The sequence below is a fragment of the Mesoplodon bidens genome (assembly GCF_964165515.1).
Source record: "Mesoplodon bidens genome assembly, chromosome: 1".
In the NCBI taxonomy this organism is placed as follows: Eukaryota; Metazoa; Chordata; class Mammalia; order Artiodactyla; family Ziphiidae; genus Mesoplodon; species Mesoplodon bidens.
In genome coordinates, this window is record NC_138176.1 from 68168169 (window position 1) to 68188880 (window position 20712).

Here is a 20712-nt window from a genome sequence, read left to right on the forward strand (position 1 = left end):
CTATAATAACTACTTTCTGGACTCCAGAGCCCCAGGGAGAGAGAAAAGAGAGCTTAATAGGATGGTACCCCAGGACAACAGAGATAAACCAGGAAAGTCCCAGATAAACCAGGACATGGGTATCCAGACATTTGACTACAAAGTTACCTGTGCGATGAAACACTGCCTTGCCAGACCTGGTCTCAGATGAGTGCTAACTAGTCCAATCTAACTTATGCTTTCTAGAAGAGCAATTTTCAAAATTGAGTTTGATTTCACATGTGTGATATCCAAAAGGAAAGTCCTGTATCTAGTGCTTAGGCACAAGTGAGGCATTGTTTTTAGGGAAAGGGGGACTTCCAAATTAAGGCATTAGTGAAAAATGATTCAAGTTGTTATGTGCTTTGTATTTGGCTGTGCATCTTTAATGCTACATACTCAAATTATCACGTTTGAATTTTAATACTGCAAACAGCCCTGCAAAGAGTTTATTAATTAGAACGTCTAGTTATCTGCAGTCCGTTAAATCTGTTGCTTGTTAAAGACAATATAGTTTCTAGTTCAAATGTCTGAAAATAAAGAGCAGAATTCCTTTTCCATTCATTAACACAGTTGTCAGTATTCCCGGACAGGTGAAAATAAATGAGTTTTACCAACAGCGGATGCAGCTCTCAAGCTCAGGGAAGAAACTTCCTGGGTCTCGCTGCCGTATTCATTCTTGTCACACTCCTCAGCAATGTGTTCTGTAATTCTCTGATCTTTTGACATTGTCATTCCCTGGTAAAAGAAATTTAATCAAAATATGTATGCTGAAATTTTACTTAAGCAGAAATAATGGCACTCATAAATTCAGATTTCTACGTGAGCCTTTTCATTAGAGATGTGCATAATCTCAAGGCTGGCCTCTCCGTGGAGGCGAGCCACCTCCAGGGGAACCAGGGCAGGCAAGGCTCAGGACTCTCTCCTTCTCCCCATGGGGTGCAGCTCTGCACATCTGAATGTGCACTCCATTTCTACTGAAGAATTTCTGCTTTATATAACTCTGCCAGCCCACTAGTCACCAGTATTTATTTTTGTGAGGATTAAATAAAATTATATGTATACATGTATATATATATATATATATATATATATATATATATATATATATACCCCCACACACACCTAGGAGATGACTGTTCAGTTCTAGACCACTATAATAAAGGAAATAGTGCAATAAAGTGAGCCATGTGAATTATTTTGTTTCCCAGTGCAGATAAAAGTTATGTTTACACTATACTGTAGTCCAGGAGTCCACAATCCCCGGGCCGCACAGCAGGAAGTGTCCCCATGTCTCCCCATCACTCTAGTTACCACCTGGACCAACCCACACCCCGCCCCGGCTGTGGAAAAATTGTCTTCCACAAAACTGGTCCCTGGTGCTGAAAATGTTGGGGACCACAGCTGTAGTCTATTATGGTGTGCAAAAGCATTATTCAAAATATATATATATGTATACACACTTTATTTTAAAAAATCCTTTATTGCTGAAAAAGTGCTAACCAGCATCTGAGCCTTCAGTGAGTCATAATCTCTTTGCAATAGTAGCATCAACCATCACTGATGACAGATAATCATGAGAGAATACTAATGAAAAAACTTGAAATATCGTGAGGATTACCAAAATGTGACACAGAGACATGAAGTAAGCAAATGCTGTTGGAAAAACGACACCGATAGACTTGCTCTAGAGAGGGTTGCCACCAACCCTCAATTGATAAACAGCACAATATCTGCAAAGCACAATAAAGTGAAGCACAATCAAATGAGGTATGTCTGTATATATATATATATATACACACAGACACACACAGAAATGTAGAGAGAGAGAAAGTGCACACACACGGAGTGGGTTGAATGGTACACCTGCCTATGTCCTCATCTTCATGGCAGAACCTATGAAAATGGGATCTTATTTGAAAAAAGGTCTTTACAGATATAATTGCATTAAGGATCTCGAGATGAGATCACCCTGGATTATCCAGTTGTGCCATAAAACCAATGACAAGTATCATAAGAGAAAGACAGAGGGAGACCCAAGACAGAGGAGAAAAGACCGTGTGAAGACAGAGGCAGAGATTTGAATGATTCAGTGACAAGCCAAGGAACAGCCGGAGCCACCAGAAGCTGGAATAGGCACGAAGGAATCTCCCCAGAACTTTTGGAGTGAGAAAGAATCCTCGATTCAGATTTCTGGTCGGCACAACCATGAGAGAATAAATTCCTGTTGTTTTAAGCCATAAGTTTGAGGCATTTTTTTTATGGCCCAAGGGAAATATAGATATAGATGTAGATGTGGATACAGATGTAGATATACATGTACATATAGATATAGATACAGATGTAGATATAACCTATAACCAGTGCAGGCCTGGGCACACATTTTATATTCAGTACATGTTCTTAACTGCTCTGTCCTCTGTCCTGACCTGTGTCTGTTCCCTGGAGTGACAGTGGCTCTGAAAAGTCAGCACCAAATACCCCTTATCCAATTTTCAATTTGCACCAAAAACCTTCCTTTTAAAAATCTCTTCTCCTTGACCTCATCTATTATGGGGTGAATCATGTCCTCCCAGAATTCATATATTGAAGCCCTAACCCCCAGCACCTCAGAATGTGACTGTATTTAGAGATGGGCCTTTAAAGACATAAGTGAGATACAATGAGGTCATATAGGTGAGGGCCCTAATGCATTGTGACTGGTGTCCTTATATGAAGGGGAGATTTGGACACAGACACACACAGGGGGAAGACTAAGTAAAGACACAGGGAGAAGATGACCATCTACAAGCCTAAGAAGAAACCCACTCTGCTGATGTCTTGATCTTGAACTTCCAGCCTCTAAGACTGTGAGACAATAAATGTCTGCTGTTTAAGCCTCTAGTTTGTGGTACTTTGTTATGCAGCCCTAACAAACTAATACACCATCCTGGCAGCAAAGAAATATCACTATGCCTGTCACTCTCTGAATCAGGGCCTGGGGGGTGTCGCTAAGACCCATCAAAGTTCTGCACTGGCTATGACATGCAGAAAGTGTTCAGAAATCGTTCATCAATGGTGTATCATTATCAAAAGACAAGGAACCAAGTAGGAAAATATAGTCTTTGGAGAATTCATTGTTTCTGTTTCCTGGAATGGAATATGCTGCTACAATGATAGTCTTGGGGTAGGTGGCCCTGAACCCCAAAAGGCTATAACCACGCCATGCACTTAGCCTCGGCCACATGTCCAGTCCTGTGATGAGCTCTTCTCATGTAATAACTCATTAAATGCTCATACTATGTCTTCAAATCAGCTGCCACTATTACCTCATCCTATGAGGAAGCAGAGGTCACAGAGCTTGCATGCAGAGTTGCTGAGGTGTATACGCAGCCCACTGCATCCTGAGTCTGCTTTGCAAGCCTGCAGGAGGCTGTGGATAATAGAGGCCTCCTAATCTTCCAGCCCTTTCTCCCTCCTAAACGTTTCCCGATGATTTATTTGTTGTTATTTTTTCTCTGCTTAATCACCCAGGATCTGCTACTTGGAAACTGGTGTAAAAACAACAGATTTTTTTTTGGCATCAGCTGCTAAAAAGACATCAAATGGAAGCAAATATATTGGTAATAATGTTTCTTGTGGGGAAACATTTGTGAAATATAATGTAATCTTCTACAATGATATTTTCCAAAGCCCTGCAAAAAAAATTAATAAAGAGGGGAAAAGGGGAACAAAATTCTTTTATCATATTAGATTTTTATCGACTCTGGTGTCAGAGGGGTTACTGAGGGCCTCTGTTCTGGTGCGCTTTGTGAAGAGTCACCATCAAAGATTTATCATATGTCTTGCTTATGCCTTTTCTCCTTCCAAAAGGCACCAGAATCGTAGGACTACAGGTGGGATACTGTGTTCCACTTGTGGTTTCCATGAAGAGGGACATTTCTCCTAAGCATTTTCTGGTCTCTCTCTGCCTATATTACACTCTCCTCCCTGAGGACGTGGCATGACTTACCAGGTCAGTAAATTTGGGAAGAATCAACTGGGCACACTCGTCTCTCAGCCCAGTCTCTCTTTTTTGTGTGGTCCTGGCTGCTCCCCGAAAGCAATCCTGGTTCTTCCATGCTCTAGCCTCTGCTGGCCATGGCCTGTGTAGAGATGCCTGATGTAGCAGGAGTTTTTGGTGTCCTCCATCATCCATCTTTGGTTGCAACCATAGCTTTTGGCTATCCTTGGTTGCAGCCATAGCTGCGGTGATTCAAGCTCAGACTCAGGTAGCAGAATCCCCCCTCCAGGGCATATTACAAGTCATTCCACTTTCTGCCTCAGGGACTTCTTTGGGACTGCAGTAAACTGCTTGACCGGCAAACTCATACGGCAGAAGTACCAGGGAGTTACATCTCTGGAGTCAACACTCAGTCAAAGAGGAGACAAGCCAGGGGATACCTGCTCCTGCTTCCCATTATTCAGACTCATTTCTGCTTCTTGGAATCGCCTTCCAAATAATCTACCTACACCCAAGTCCTTGTCATAGACCCTAGTTTGGAAGGAACCCAAATTAAGACACAGGAAGCTCAGCTTGGCGCTCTGTAATGACCTAGATGGGTGGGATGGGGGGGTAGGTGGCAGGGAGGTCCAAGAGGGAGGGGATATATGTATATGTATAGCTGATTCACTTCCTTGTACAGCAGAAACTAATACAACATTGTAAAGCAATTATACTTCAGTAAAACAAACAAACAAACAAACAAACAAACAAAAACACTGCTGGATGCTGCATTCCGTGAACTGAGATGTTTTGCTCCGACATGAAGCAAAGTCCTGCAGCCTCTATCCACAGCTTCTGTTTGGCCTCTATATTAACCTGGATTTTTTTCTGAAATTGCACAGACCTGGCAGGAGAAGATTTGTGCTCTTTTTTTGCAGAGATACAGAGAGATCCTATCATGCAGAAGTGTTTAATGCATGCAAAGTATTTTGTAGTTTTCAGAATAACTTGCATCTATGCTTTCCATAGTGTGAGGGAAACACACAGCAGAAGCATCTCACAAGGCCAGTCTTTACCTACACAACCTCAGGCATGTCATGAACTCATCTGAGCAAGCATTAAATAAGATAAAGTGTATCTAAGAAAGAATGTTGCCTTAAAATGATCACTTTGAACTAGAAGGCAGGAATTGGAAAGTATGAATTATTAGAGTTTGGCAGAAAAGGTTGTATGGCCATTAAGCCCCCAATATGAGATACCAATACAGCATTGGAGGGTGGGTAAGAGTCTGCTTACCATGCCCTGGGCCTTGCTTGGGGCCATTGTGGATTCTGACCCTAGTGCTTATTAGCTGTGTGATCTTGTCTAAGTGGCTTAACATCTCTAGGTCCTGGTATCCACATCTGGAAAATGGGCATAAAGATACTGAAATTATTCCCTGAAGTGGAGTAAGGATGAATACAGTGAAGTAGGAAGAGCAGTTAGCAAAGTGTTTGACACATAATCAATGCTCGACAATTGTGTCCATTATCTACCGCTATGTACATATCATCACAACACTTAGTGGTTTCAAAACATGATAAACATTTATTATATCATACAGTTTCTGAGAGTCAGGAACTTAGGGATACTTAGCTGGGTGTTTCTGGCTCAGAGTTTCCCATGAAGATTCAGTGAGATGTCAGCTGGGGCTGCAGTCATCCAAATTTTGGCTGGGGTTAGAGGATCTGGTTCCAAGATGACTGCCCCTCATGGCTGGCAAGTCTGTGCTGGCAGTTAGCAGAGGACTCAGCTCCTCGCCACAGGGACTTCTCTACAGAGCTGGCACAGTGTCCGTATGACATAACAGGTGGCTTCCTATATGTATATGTACATGTAGACCTAGAATCTAGATCCATATCTGCCTGTTTCTATTTCTATACCAATAGAGTTTATGATAAATTTTAAAGTCACTGGTTCTAACCATCAGAGCAGAGAGGAGTAAGGATTCCATGATCCTTCAAAAGGAGTATATTGCATTTGGATTAGTGGAGAGGCAGCAACAACACATGCAAAGGCATGGAGGAAAGAGTGACATATATCTGAAAGACAGATGGAAAGACCAGTTGCATAAAAGCATTGGATAGCCAAAGACTCAGGCTGGAAATAACACAGGGAGATGGAAAACAACAACAACAACAAAAAAAGGTGGGAAGTGCAGAAGGGAACAGCAAGGTCAATGACACATGACTGGGAGCATCTGAGCGGAGAACTAACCTGATCGAAACAGCAGTGACTGTGATAGGCTTGGACACAGTGTATTTGGGAAGCTTGAAGAATTCTGGAGGCAGAAGACTGCGTAACATTTCACTGTTTGTTTATTATGAGCAAAATGTCCATCCTCGCAGGGTAATAGGGACTAATTTACTTAAAGAGCCCTTGAGAGAACATAGTATACGCTGCCTTCCATACATGTTGAAATTAAGGCACTTGTAGATGACAACTCTGAGCTGACAGCCCAAGTGATCTTCCTGGGATTTAGTAATTATGGCCAAGGATGGACACATTTTGGGGAAGCCTTGTGGTGGCAGACACTTTGCCAACTTTTCTGGAATCCTGTCATCAGTATCATTTGAGGAGCTTGCATTTGCACTGCTGTGTACAAGGGTCTTCACTGATCCCTCATAGCCCACCCAGTGATAACTGAACATAATTTCCTGTTAACCTTAGTCCCACCTCCTGATTCCCAGGGTGGGAGGCAGCATGTTAAGAGGTCAGAGTTTGTGCTGTTGAGAGTCAAACTGACTTGAGCTCAAAACTCCAGTCACTTAATGCATGGTTTTCATGAACTTCTGTTAAAAAAATACTAATAGATGTATATGTACATGATATATGTATATAAATACAGGTTAATGCCTGGAAAGATTGTAGTGACAACTGAAATTTATTTGGAAATTTATCTAGCATATGGAAGATAATATGTTTATCTTCTCAATTTTGTTTATCTTCTCAATTCACATAACAGAGAGTACAAATATGGAAAGGAATCAGACTTTATTCTCTGCGGATGGTGACCTATAAGCAATAGTGGCACCCTGATTGTCAGGTCTTAACCCAGAAGAATGCTGCGGTCAAGTGAGGTTTCCAGAACCCACTAAAGTTCAGAGACACTCCAGGTTTTCCTATATTGTTCCATTTTTAACCCACTCCTTGGTGACGCTGGAATTTCTACCCTTGGACTCTGGTTATAACATCCTAAGCACATTGACTTGTGTCCAACTCTGCTTTCAAATTACAAGTTTTTATATATCTTTGGTGCTTAATCTGTGTCCTCCCCAGACTCTAACCTTTGTTTGGCTTTCCTCTTCCAGACTGACAGCTCAAAACCTGTTCTCTGGTATGTATAAGCCAAAGAAATCACCCAGTTCAAACATTCCTTATGATATGTGAATCAAGCCCACAAGCTACTCTTGGGAACCACATTGGATGAGACAGAGTTAAGCATTTGTTACTGAAGCCCCTAAGAATCTGGGGTTGTTTGTTATTTTATAGTAAAATTTTGTCTGTTCTGACTAAAGTCATCAGAAGAGGTGGGATTTAATATTTACATTACAATTAGCAAATAATTGATTGCTGATCCCAGGGCCAGAGAAAGACAATGAGACCCCATTTACATGGCAAGGTGTGGGATAATAAGATCCAGGTTTCAAATCTAACTGGGAGAAGTTTTATTTGATGAAGTCTGAGGGATTTGAGACCAGAGTTCTGATAAGTAGGAATCAATTTGGACCAAGGGAAATGGTATTTAGTGTTCAGTCTGAAAAAATAAAGTACCAGATCTGATAAAATGGTTGAAAAATTAATATTTGAAAGGGTCTCAGGTAAGAGGAAGATAGCCATGTCTAGGGCTGGAGCCATGGATGGTCCAGAGCTAAGACCTTGAATCAGATGCTGGGGTGTATCTTTCATTTGGCGCCATGGGTGTACGGCAGTGGGTAGGCATGGACCTGGTAAGACTTTGCTTCTCTGAGCCATGGTTTCTTCTTCTTGTAAAATGGGGATCATCATGTCTATCTCATATTTAGTACTGAACCATGTATGGGGGGAAACAACAGACAACAAAACACAAATGTGCAAGAATTGCTTATAAGACAAATGCCAGTTGAAGTTTAACCTTAAACAGATGGTGCACTCTTCCCGGACTTCTGCAGGACACAATTCTCACCATGCAAGCAAACTTACAAATTGTTCCAGCTGTTCCCAAATCTCATTCAGGTTTTTGACCAAACAGGGATGACGGTTTGCTTTAACTCCATTACCTTTCCATTAGAACCTTCTACTCCCAGGAGGGATTCTTCATTTCCAGGGCTCATGGGAGGGCCCAGGAACAAAAGATGGTTTGTGGTTGGGTGTAAGACAGCCGTTTTTTTTTTTTTTTTATTTTTTTGTGGGTTGTTGTTGTTGTTATTGTTATTAATTCAGGTGATAGCAGGTGATTGCCTGCAAAGCACCAGCCTAGGACACCTGTTCTCACCTTGATGTCTTTCACCACTATGAAAGGGGCTCACCTCAAAAGGGGGGCTACACTATGATTTCCTCTTGTTTATATAATATGCAAGTATAATGATATAATAATACAATAATATACATATGATATATATAATGTATAATATATATTTTTTAATTTTATTTTTTATTGAAGTATAGTGATTTACAATGTTATATTAGTTTCAGGCATAGAGCAGAGTGATTTGGTTGTATATATATATATATGTATTATATCTATATATAATATAGATATATTATTCTTCAGTTTCTTTTCCATTATAGGTTTTTATGAGATATTGAATATAGTTCCCTGTGCTATACAGTAGGTCCTTGTTGTTTATTTTATATATAGTAGTGTGTATCTAGGTATATATATGTATATATAATATCTATAGAGTATAATAGTAAACTCACATTATTGGGGATTTGTAATGGACCGAATATTGTTCAAAATACTTTCAACATTTAGTTCTCTCAACAACCCATCATATGAGAGAAATGCCAGTTCCCCCAATTTACAGATGAAGATGCTGAAGCACAGGAAGGTACCCAGGGTGATGCAGCTGGTAAGGGTGAACAGAAGTTGAACCCAAGCAGATTGCTCCAGAAATAGCACTTGTAGCCTACAGACACACACCCTGCCTCTGCCTCCATCTGTGCGTGTGCTGGAGAACTAGTATGGTTCTCACAATTTGGGTACCAGCAGATTTCCAGGAAGAATTATACAATGCCAACATCTAGACCTGACTCACCATATGGAAAGCACATCTTTCAAATCTATTTCATTGCCTCCTTTATAGGTGATGCCATCTGTCTGTCACCTCTCCCTAATCCCCACCTCATGCCTTCAATTCATATGCCATAAACATGTCACCTGCTTTCTCTGGACTTCATTTCTGCATAAATGAACCATTTTCTAATTGAATGCATGAATGTATAGGACTCTACAATTTCATAGATTCCATATACTTTATCTTTTCGTGTTAATTACACTTCTAAATAGAGCTTTGGTCAAAAGGGGACATCAAAATTATTAAGGAGTGGGTATGGAACCCACCCCTAAATCTGAATCTGCTGCTTATTCTATAACATGGTGCATCATTAATTAAAAGGAAACATTTTCCTTAGTTTTTAAAATATATTTAGAGAAGGTGGTCTTATATATAACACATTAGGCCCAAGTTGCCTAAATAATCATTTCAATATACTGATATCAAACATAGTTTAAGTCATTTATCCAAGTGGTTCAAGGGTCTAGAATATAACTCAGCCAGAAATGTTTAAATGACAAAGCCAGTTTCCCATAGGCAAAGCCTTTGCCCATGAATGTGCCCCTTAGTCCCTTGATTTATATAACATCTGTTATATCTGAGAGTCTGAGACAATTTTCTAATAGAGAAAAGTAAATCTAGTCTTTCTTCATTAAAACTCCAGCTCAGCAGGCAGGGTCTAAGTGAAGTCTTCAAGCGTGTGTGGTCCATAGTCTTCTCTGGACATCAAAATGAAATCAGGAAATTTAATGTTGCTCTTGGGGAAAAATAATGATTTTCTCCCATGAGATTTATATATACTTAGTTTTATTCTCTCTCTTAGGGAATATGCACACACTTAATGTTTAACCCGGAATATCTTTCACTTCCTCTCGACTTCCTTACACTAAACTACTATGATTCCAATTCTTATTTGTTTGCAACCTACCCAGTGCCTAGAAGCCCATAAATAGCATGACTTATCATCACAAATCCCCATCTCATAAATTAGAAACCTGAGCAATCGTTTCTGTAACTATTTAAATAGTAGTATCAGTCAGGGTTCAACCAGAGAAGCAGAAGCAGCAGGAAACATCACAAGTAAGCTAGGATCCCCTTGGGAGCAAACTATTTGAACATCTGGGCAGAACTCACCCGATTAAGGCAGACCCACCAATGGTAATCTTTTTGATGAATTTAAAAACCAACTGATGAGGAGCTTTAAGCACAACTAAAAAATTCCTTTAAACCTAGCTTAGTGTTTGTTTGATGCCTGGGTATTGTAATAGAGTTGACACATCAAAAAGTCATCAGAGTAATGGAGCTGGCCCATATGGTACTAAAATAAGTACAAATTCTATCACACCACATTGCCTCTCACAAAGTGGTCTCCAGCCTTTGGTTTTCCAGAGAAAACACTTAAAAACAATAGATGCTTCTTCTCACTAACAAATGATTCACTGTAGAGATGATTTTCAAGGTTGGGGTAGGGGTACAAGGTGATAAAATAGTTTTGAATAAGTTGAGAAAACCCTTTTTCATCTGAGGATATCATCTAAATTTTTTGGTAAAAGAGAAACACAGAACCTCTGGAAATTCAGTGTGATGTAGTTTTAGAGGAAAATCTGCCATTTCACTAGTAATGAGCAAAATGGTGAAGGAACATTTCTAATAGGGTTCTTTGTTCTTGTAGAGTTTAATTTCTACTAAGGCAAATAATTACATCTTATTCCATATTTTGTGTAATATTTTATCTATCATCATCCTGATTACAAAGTCCGTTGGGGGCTTGCCCATTTTGTGTTCCCCACAAGCAATACACATTTGTTCTGAATACAAACCTCCTGGAGTATGTGTTTTCCTACAGTAGACCCAAAACAATGTATGAAAATTTCAAAGGGTGGTAAAGGACTCATGCAGACTAAAAGTAGACAGAAAACTGATAGAAGATAGAAAACCAATAACAATAAGAGACAAGAACTTCTGACATTAACAGCAATAATAATACTGAAACCATCAATTATCTGGTGTCATTTAAGGCAAGGCCTAGTACTCTGCACTCCATAGTTGCAACCAGTATCACCCTTACTTCTATTGCAGCATACATTAATTTTGGAGATCGTTACTCAGACCATCAAGGAAGGTGCATACATGTTCAGGGGCACATGTTTAAATGAACTTAGGTGTTTTAAAAGTTTTTCTGTAGAAATTGTTCCAGCAGGTGAAATTTCCTTGTCTGAAAAGAAGTCACATTGTTTCTACAGTGATGTCAAATAAATAGCACTGTTTACACATTTATGGTCCTTCTCGTACCAGCCTTTGGGACTAGAATACATCCACTTAGAACTACTCACAAGATCAGTATCTAATATACAGGTAAGATTACAAATAAGCAATGAAATATAAGAAGAAGATACAGGAAGGTGTCCCACTGTCCAAGGCTAGGAAGGGTCATACCACAGGAGGTGGTGCAGTAGGTAACAGTATGGAGTGCAGCATTTGGGGATAAAGAGCCTGAGTTCAAATCCTTATTCTAAAAGCAGTTCTGTAGCCTCAAGAAAGTCATATAATTTCTATGTGCTTTACATTTCCCATTTAAAAAATGTACTTGGGCTTCCCTGGTGGCGCAGTGGTTGAGAGTCCACCTGCCGATGCAGGGGACACGGGTTCGTGCCTCAGTCCAAGAAGATCCCACATGCCGCAAAGAGGCTGGGCCCGTGAGCCATGGCCATTGAGCCTGCGCGTCCGGAGCCTGTGCTCTGCAACGGGAGAGGCCACAACAGTGAGAGGCCCACATACAGCAAAAAAAAAAAAAAAAAAAAAAAAAAAATTGAGCTAATAGCCTCTACCTATAGAATTATATGATAGATGTTAGTTACTTGAAATATGTCAAGTACTAGTCACAGTGGCAATGCATTATATGAGCTCTATAAACATTTGCTGTTATTATTTCTCCAATGAATGTAGCAGAGAAATTTAGGAACCAGCTCAGATGCTCTGAGCAGAAGCTGTGAAATTTCTTCTACTCGTAGCCTGTAGTGGGGGTAGATGTCCAAAGGTACGTGCTTAGAAGCCCTGTCTACTTTAGGATCTGATTCCCTGACACAAAATTAATTTCCATCCAGGAAACAAGCTTCATTCAGAGCACAGGCAGAGGGTTGCATTGACAGGGAAGCCTGACCATCAGTATGATTCTGCTCATTGAAATAAAGTTGGGGCTCTGTACAAAATGGGATCTCTATCTGAAGCCTGCTTTCCTTCGGTGAGAGAGTGCACACCTATACCCACCCTGTTTAATGTAATCAAAGGATGCTTAACAGTTGTTCTTGGGAGGCTTGGGCAATTCATGTGTTCTTAGGTGGCACAATCAGTAATGAACCATGTCCTGATTAATTGGTCCTTTCCTGTGATGGGGTAAATGATGGGCAACTGCAGAAGTTGATGGAGCGGAGAGATCCGTCCCTTTGAATAGATATTGGCCTCTGGCCAAACCCAAGAAGTCCTGGGATGAGAAGCCCATCTATCACACTCAAGGTTTTGCTGTCAGGAGCCAGGGGGCAGGACAGTACGTGATGGGGACAGAAAAGACAGGACTAAATCAACAAAACCAAAAGGGATCTATGATTATATGTTGTTCACATCCCCCTAGCTAGTGTTGTGTGGCTTCCAGAGACCTTTGCTCTTGCTTATCTAAAATCATTTTCCTTTTCTAAATTTAACCCAGTTTGTTTTTCAAAACAAAAACAACAAAATAGGGCTTCCCTGGTGGCGCAGTGGTTGAAAGTCCGCCTGCTGATGCAGGGGACACGGGTTCGTGCCCCGGTCCAGGAGGAACTCACATGCCACCGAGCGGCTGGGCCCGTGAGCCATGGCCGCTGAGCCTGCGTGTCCGGAGCCTGTGATCCGCAACGGGAGAGGCCACAACAGTGAGAGGCCTGCATACCGCAAAAAAAAAATGTATATATATATATTTATATATATATATATATATATATATATATATATATATATATATATATACTCTGTGTTTATGTGAGACGGTAGCAGAGAGCAGGCCTGACACTTCGTGAGCTAGTGAACAAAACAGATCCTATAAACACAGAGGTAGCGAGGCTGGCTAAGAAAAAGGCACACAAAACATGGATGAGAGAGATGCAAAAATATATATGAAGATGTTGAGAAATCATCACTTTTTAGAATTGAAAGGCATTCTTTTAAATGTTCAAATATTCTTGTACTCGAACTCCTCAATAATGTGACTGTCAAATAATTTTCCAGCCTGGGATTATAAATTATGTCCAGGGACAGAGAGTTTATTACTCCCCAAGCCAGATCTAACAGTTGGAAGCTTTCTTTGAGTGAAACCAAAATCTTAATCCCTGATGTTTTCAATCCTCGGTTCATGTTCTACCTCTACATTTAGTTCTGTGTGGAACAAGTCTGGGATTTCCTGGCTGCTTGTGAGTGAGAAAGTTTATTTCACTTTCCTGTATCTCAGCTTTTTCTTCTGTAAATAGAGGGTAACAAAGATATCTATTTCCTGGGGTTGCAGTAAATGTTAAATGAGATAATCCAGGTAAAGGATTTACCATCTGATTTGATGCAGTGCTTGCTAAATGTTAGGAATTTCTGTAAGTATTATGTTTCATGTGGCAGCTTTTCAAACATTTTAAGAAAGTCATTATCTAGATTATCACTGAGTAATGCAAGCTCAGATTTAAAGAAATTCTGTTCTCTAGATACACCTCACCTAGCCTTTAGGAAGAACCTTCAACTGGCCAGAGAATGTGCCGGGTACTATGATTAGCACAAAAATAAGTAAAGCACAATTCCAGTCTTCTGTGAAAATAAGTGAGGATGCTCATTATCTAGAATAGAGAGTGAATAAGGGAAAGGAGATCTGGACATATGGATAAGACAGAAGGGGATTCTGACCCTGGTGGTGGCGTTTGAGCCTAGCCGTGGGTAAACAACTTTAACAGCTCAACCCTCAGCAGGATGGTGGTTTTCCACTCTCTAGTGCCTAGTCTTAACTAAGCAGAAGATACTGAAGAGAACTTTACATTCTTCTTGAAAGGCTTGCGATTCACACCAGGAACACCAGTTATTATATATGTCCTGGAGAGAACTGAGAAACTTTGCATGTAGTCTGAAAATTGCAGTTAAGTAGGTAGCCCTGTGCAATGGATTGGATGTTCATGTCTCCCTAAAATTCATACTTTGAAATCCAAACACCAAATGTGATGATGTTAGGAAGTGGGGCCTTAGGGACATAATTAGGTCATGGGGGTGAAACCCTCATGAATGGATTCACACCTTTATAAAAGGACGCCAGAGAGCTTTCTTGCCCTTTTTTTTCACTGTGTGAGGATACAGATAGAAGTCAGCAGTCTGCAGTTTGGAAACAGGCTTTCACCAGAACCTAACCCTGCTGACACCTGATCTCATACAGCCAGCATCCAGAATTGTGAGAAACACATTGTGTTGTTTATAAGCCTCCCAGTCTCTGGTATTTTTCTACAGCAGCCTGAATGGACAAAGATGCCTTGTGATCCTGGGTAAGTGGGCAAGTGTCTCCATTCACTGTAAGTTGAGAGTGTGGATCAAATGTCCTCTAGACCCTTCCAATTCCCAAGGAACAGGTCTGCCCAGCTCATGTAGGGGTGCTCCGAGTCGACCACAGAAAACACTCTGTGTGCTGGAGTAGAGGATGAGGTGAAGGCAAGGAGTGGAGAGAGCACATGTGGAGGATAGGAATCTTCCAGCACAAATAATTAAGAGAAGTTGGAATAGTTTCTTCAAATCAATTTAAACCTAACCATTAGCCCTTCTAGGTCTTGGAACAGGGGCCAATTTTCAATCTATCCTTACTGAGGATCCTTTATGCTCTCAAGGCCAAAGGGAAGACATATGCTTTTGCTTTTGACCAAAGACTGAAGCTTGAAAAGGAAGTTAACTTTAGACAATTCTGCTTTTTGTATTTTTTGTTTTGTTTTTTTTGTTTGTTTTTCTTGCGGTACACAGGTCTCTCACTGTTGTGGCCTCTCCCGTTGCAGAGCACAGGCTCCGGACGCGCAGGCTCAGCGGCCATGGCTCACGGGCCCAACCGCTCCGCAGCATGTGGGATCTTCTTGGACTGAGGCACGAACCCATGTCCCCTGCATCAGCAGGTGGACTCTCAACCACTGCGCCACCAGGGAAGCCCCTGCTTTTTGTTTTACCACACCAAATGTTTCTAAAAAAAGGGTGGCCCAAGGGCTTCAACCAAGGTGAGGAAAAACTCGACAAGAACAAAGAATAAAATACAAGTTAATATTCCAGTAAAATACACACCAATTATAAACTAGTTGGGCTGGAGATCTACTAGAACTCTAGAAGGTTATTCATTGTGGGTCTTAATGGGTTTCTGCAAGGGTTTGCGGCCCTTGGGGTCTTTACAGATTGCTAGTCTACCTCCCTTCGCTCTTCTGATTCAGTCTTTCCTCTTCTTTGACTTAGTGTTGAGAAAAGCTCAATTTTGGTTGTATGTTACTTTTTGTAAGTGTGTGTGGTACACGAGCCTTTCCTATGAGAATCATACACATATAATAAATGCAAGTCATTAGAAGAGATGTCAAAGTCTGTTCAGTTCAATGTAGGAGTCTGTACACCAGACTGATCTTTTCTCCTGATTACGTACTCATTGTACCACTTTGGCTCCATTAATTTAAAAGCCCCAGGAACCCCTTTCTTCTCCCAGATCCCTCTTTATTTTCATTTCAACCAGGAGAATTTTTTATGCTTCTCTCTGGTCAGTGAGGCCTTGTAAGTAACACCTCCATTTTGCTGGTTTCAAATCAAAGGTTCTTTTCCCTTCACTGACACAATGTACTCCAATGTCATGAATTCAGAGGTTCAAGGATGCATCAGAGAGGACAATTCCAGTAAGACTGAAGATGTGTGGATGAATACAAACCCTTCTATCCAAGTGAAGATGGAGTGTAGAGAAACAGAATATCACAATCTTGAGGATTAATCATAGGTGCTGAACACTAAGAAAAGTTTGGAAGAAATAAATAATTTTGTAATGCTGTTATGGATTCTACCAAATAAAACTCTCTTTGCTAAAAGCTGAAAAAAAAGTGCAGTGCAAGTAGATGCCTGGCACAATTCCAATCAGGATAATTACTGTGTTATCTCTGCAGGGGAATATGAAATTATATGGGAGCAATAAATTGTTCAGCTACCTTTGAGAACTCAGTGGAGTCCATCAGAAGCAAAAGAGGATCCAGAATTCTCTGCATATATTGGAAAATGAAATATAGACATATTGCACTGCATTCTGAAAGAAATCTTAACCACTAGATGGAATACTGTTATTCTGGAAGTATTTTATTAAGTTGGTCATGGAGACCCCAAATGAGAGTTGCAGGAGTTTAATAGTTTTAAGAATAATAAGAGTATTAACTTTATAATAATTTTCAAAGAGTTTGAAGCAAGTTAATTGGAAAGAGCTAAAATGAAAATGTGTGACCTTGAGCATATTCTTGCCCCTTCTTTGACCTCATTTTCCTTGTTAGTCACCTAAGGAGTCTGAACTAGAGGAGACTTGAGATCTCTTCCAAGTTCAACATCCACAGAATAAAGGAGACAGTCATGATTTTCCTTAGAAGAATGGGATACTGTATAGGAAATAGAGCATGTGGCCTTTAACAAACCACTTCATCTCCCCCAGACTAGGGGTGTAAGGGAGAAGTTGTATTTGCAAAACTTGATAAGGGAAATATCTGCAGCCATCCTCTCTAGGTTCTTCTGACACTAAATAATTACTTCTAATTTTTCAGAATGATTTTTAGATTTGATTAGACCTCCAGTAGCCTAGGGCATGGGTTTGTTTACTTGGGTGCCTTGCACTACTGGAATGGCATGACTATGCTTCAGGCTTGCAGGGATTCCCTAAAGTTGTATGCAAATGTCATGTCCACCAGTATCTATATATGTGTATGTGCATGGAATTATGCATATATTCCTCCCTGTTCATGGGGAAATGATGCATGAATTTTATCAGATTCTTAAAAGGACCCAAGACATTCATAATATTTAGGAAGAGCTACTGTTGTTATGCAAGGTACATGCTATAGACTGAATTGTGTCCCCCCCAGATTCACAGGTTGAAACCATAACCCCCAATGTGATGATATTTGGAAGTGGGGCCTTTAGAAGTGTTAAACTAAAACAATAAAATTGCCACTTATTTTACCAGCAAAATGGGTTTACTTGAGAACAGCTAAGAATTGCAATCTAGGACATGAAACTATGGTAAACCGCATGCAAGTCTAGCAAAGCAAAGGGGAGGAAACACTTTTACAGAGAAGAAAGGAAGTTGGGAGGGGCTGTTATAAACAAAAAGTCCCTTGGAGGAAGCTGAGAGTTCAAAGTATAGTGGCTTTTTATTGGCTGAACTGTGACAGTCTCTCATTGAATGAGCTGTTGCAAGGCAAAAGAGAAAAATATTACTTTCTCCTGCTGGAAGTAGTAAAGTAGTATCACTTCCTTCCAGAGATACAAGGTACCGCTCTTCCTTTTGCTATTTGTATTGGTGTTGAGTGGTAGCTGCCTGGGAACTCTGCCTTCTGGAGTCCCAACTCCATTTTAGTGAGGTTTCTCTTTATTAATGTTTACAGGAGGTGATTAGGTTTAGATGAGGCCATGAAGATGGGGCCCTCATGATGGGATTATTGCTTTTATAAGACAAGACTGCAGAGACGTTGCTTCCTTTCTCTCTCTCTCTCTCTCTCTGCCATGGTTATAGAAGACAGCTATCTATAAGCCAGGAAGAAGAACCTCAGTGGAGAACCAAATTGGCCAGTACCTTGATATCAGACTTCCCAGCTTCCAGAACTGTGAGAAAATAAATGTCTGTCCTGAAAACCACCCAGTCCATGGTGTTTGTTATGACATCCTAAGCAGACTAATACAGTACAAAATATTGAATTCATGAGACCTACCTTCTAGGCCAATTTCTCTCATTGAATATATCTGTAACCTTGAATATTAAAACATGATTTCCTCTGAGAGATGGATAAAGTATCACTTTGAAGGTCCAAATTCTACTTATGTTTTCCATATCATTTTGAAATTGAATGGTATAAATAAATTGGTTTTGTTTTTCCTCTTTACTTAATAGATGAAGAAACTGGAGGCCCCCTAGCTGGCTAATAAAGGACTAGCTGCAGAGTGGTAAATGCCCACCCCACTAAACTGTGTGCTACTTAAAAGCAAAGAGTTGAGAGTTTATGGTCTAGAGCATCTAATGCTGATATAACATGGAAGCATGTCCTATAATTTCTGGTTAGTGGACTGAAACATGAAACAATCAAATAATGCCTATTTTAAATATGAACAAATGATTATTTGTAATTGACTGGATTTTCTACTTAGGAAAATCAACTGGAAAAAAGATCATTATAATTGCTGCATTACAAATGAAGACTCTGACCCTGCAGAGAAGCTCAGGAAATAACACAAATCTCATGACTAGTCAGGAGTAAAAGCTGTATTTAAAACCTAGACCTTTGTACTGCAAAAACTGTACTTTTCAGCTTGACAAAGTCTTTCATTTGGCATCCACTTAAGAGACTATTTAAAAAATTATAATTTAATTCTAAATTATGTTGGTTTTATAATATGAATTGAGCTTACCTTTTGTTTACCTTACAAAATAATTAATGTATTTGTTCCACCTTGTAGGTCTTAAATAACTCACAGAGGGTAAAATATAAATAATTCCTAATAACTGTTTAAATTGCTTCCTTTGTTACTGTCCTATTCAGATTTTCCATTTTGTCCAGTTGCTGTCAATTATATGTGTATATTACAAAAAGTCATTCATAAATATTTATCGAATGCCCCCTATGTGCTGGAGTAATGTGTGTTTTCATTTTCATTTTGTTTTCTTTGGTACTGGAGGTACAATGACAGGGACTGACTACAGAATCTCTACCTTCAGAACTTAATGTAATAGAAGATGAGCAAATAGACTGGCAATTATAATACAATGTATTATGTTCACTTCCATATTTTTTGGAGACCTTAGTATATATTGTCTTACAATAGTAAATCATATGTCTGTTGTATTACTCTTCTAACCTCTCATTTGTGTGTAGTTTTTTACATTTTCTTTTCTTATTTTTTTTTATTTTTTATTTTTTTGTGGTATGCGGGCCTCTCACTGTTGTGGCCTCTCCCGTTGAGGAGCACAGGCTCTGGACACACAGGCTCAGCAGCCATGGCTCACGGGCCCAGCCGCTCCACGGAATGTGGGATCTTCCCGGACTGGGGCACAAACCCGTATCCTCTGCATTGGCAGGCAGACTCTCAACCACTGCGCCACCAGGGAAGCCCCTAAATTTTATTTTCTTGATTAAATTATCCAAATATTTATCTTTTTACTTAAAGATTCAGCTCCTGAGGTTCTTTTGCAATTCTATGAATTTTCCAGTGTTTCAATTAATCTGTTTACATTTTTCTCTTTTTTTTCTTTTTTGACTTTGCTTTGGGTTTTAGTTGTTACTGTCTTGCTTTTTAGTATGCTTTCCTTCCATTATTTTCAGTCAATGTCTTCTATTTTCATAAATCACTGGCTGGATCTGATTGAAGACAGACTCTAAAACAAAGAATAATTCATCTTTAGGCCCCCAAGCAAATGATATTGGAAAGACATAAAGCAGGAGACAGGGCACTTCTGCTTGTTAATAATAATTTTCTTCTCCCCCGCAAATCCTTTCAGATAATACTCTCACAGCAAGCATTTGGGTCCTGAAGACCTCTTCTGGTTGGGTTCTAGAGACCAAGCATACATTCTGGCATCCATCAAGTGTGGTGGGTTCTAATCCTGACTCTGCTGTGTAAGAGAGGAACATCTTTGCCTAATTGCCTAACCTCCTTCAGCTTTGATTTCTGCTTTGGTGAAAACTGAGGTTCGTAACACCAGCCTCCTAAGAATGACTTGTTGTATAAGGAAAGGGTAAAAACTTTGTCCACAAGCTCAGGTGTAGAAACTCTACTTCCTTTAAGTCAAATTAAATAGGACTCCTCACCCCAGCTTGGTAGGAAATTTAATCTCAATCAGTATTGGACCTCACCATCTGCTGGGAATGTCCCAAGTCTGGAGGTTTAATTGGCACTTAGAAAAAGAAGCCATGGCCTCTGACCTTCAGGCCATTCTGGTGGCTGTAACATCCCCATTGTCTTCACTCCCTGTGGCCCCTGGAAGTCTGATGGCTTTGCTGGAAATCCTGCCAATGTTTAGCTGATGGACATGTTCACGCTTGTCTGATGGGGGCTGCTGCAGAACCGAGCTGACCACAATGGGAGGACACAGTGGTCTCCACCTCAATGGCGGCTACCTCCTTTCCAGGCAACCACTTCTCTTCCCTCTCTTTCCCCCCATTTTTCCCCCACTTTCCCTCCTTG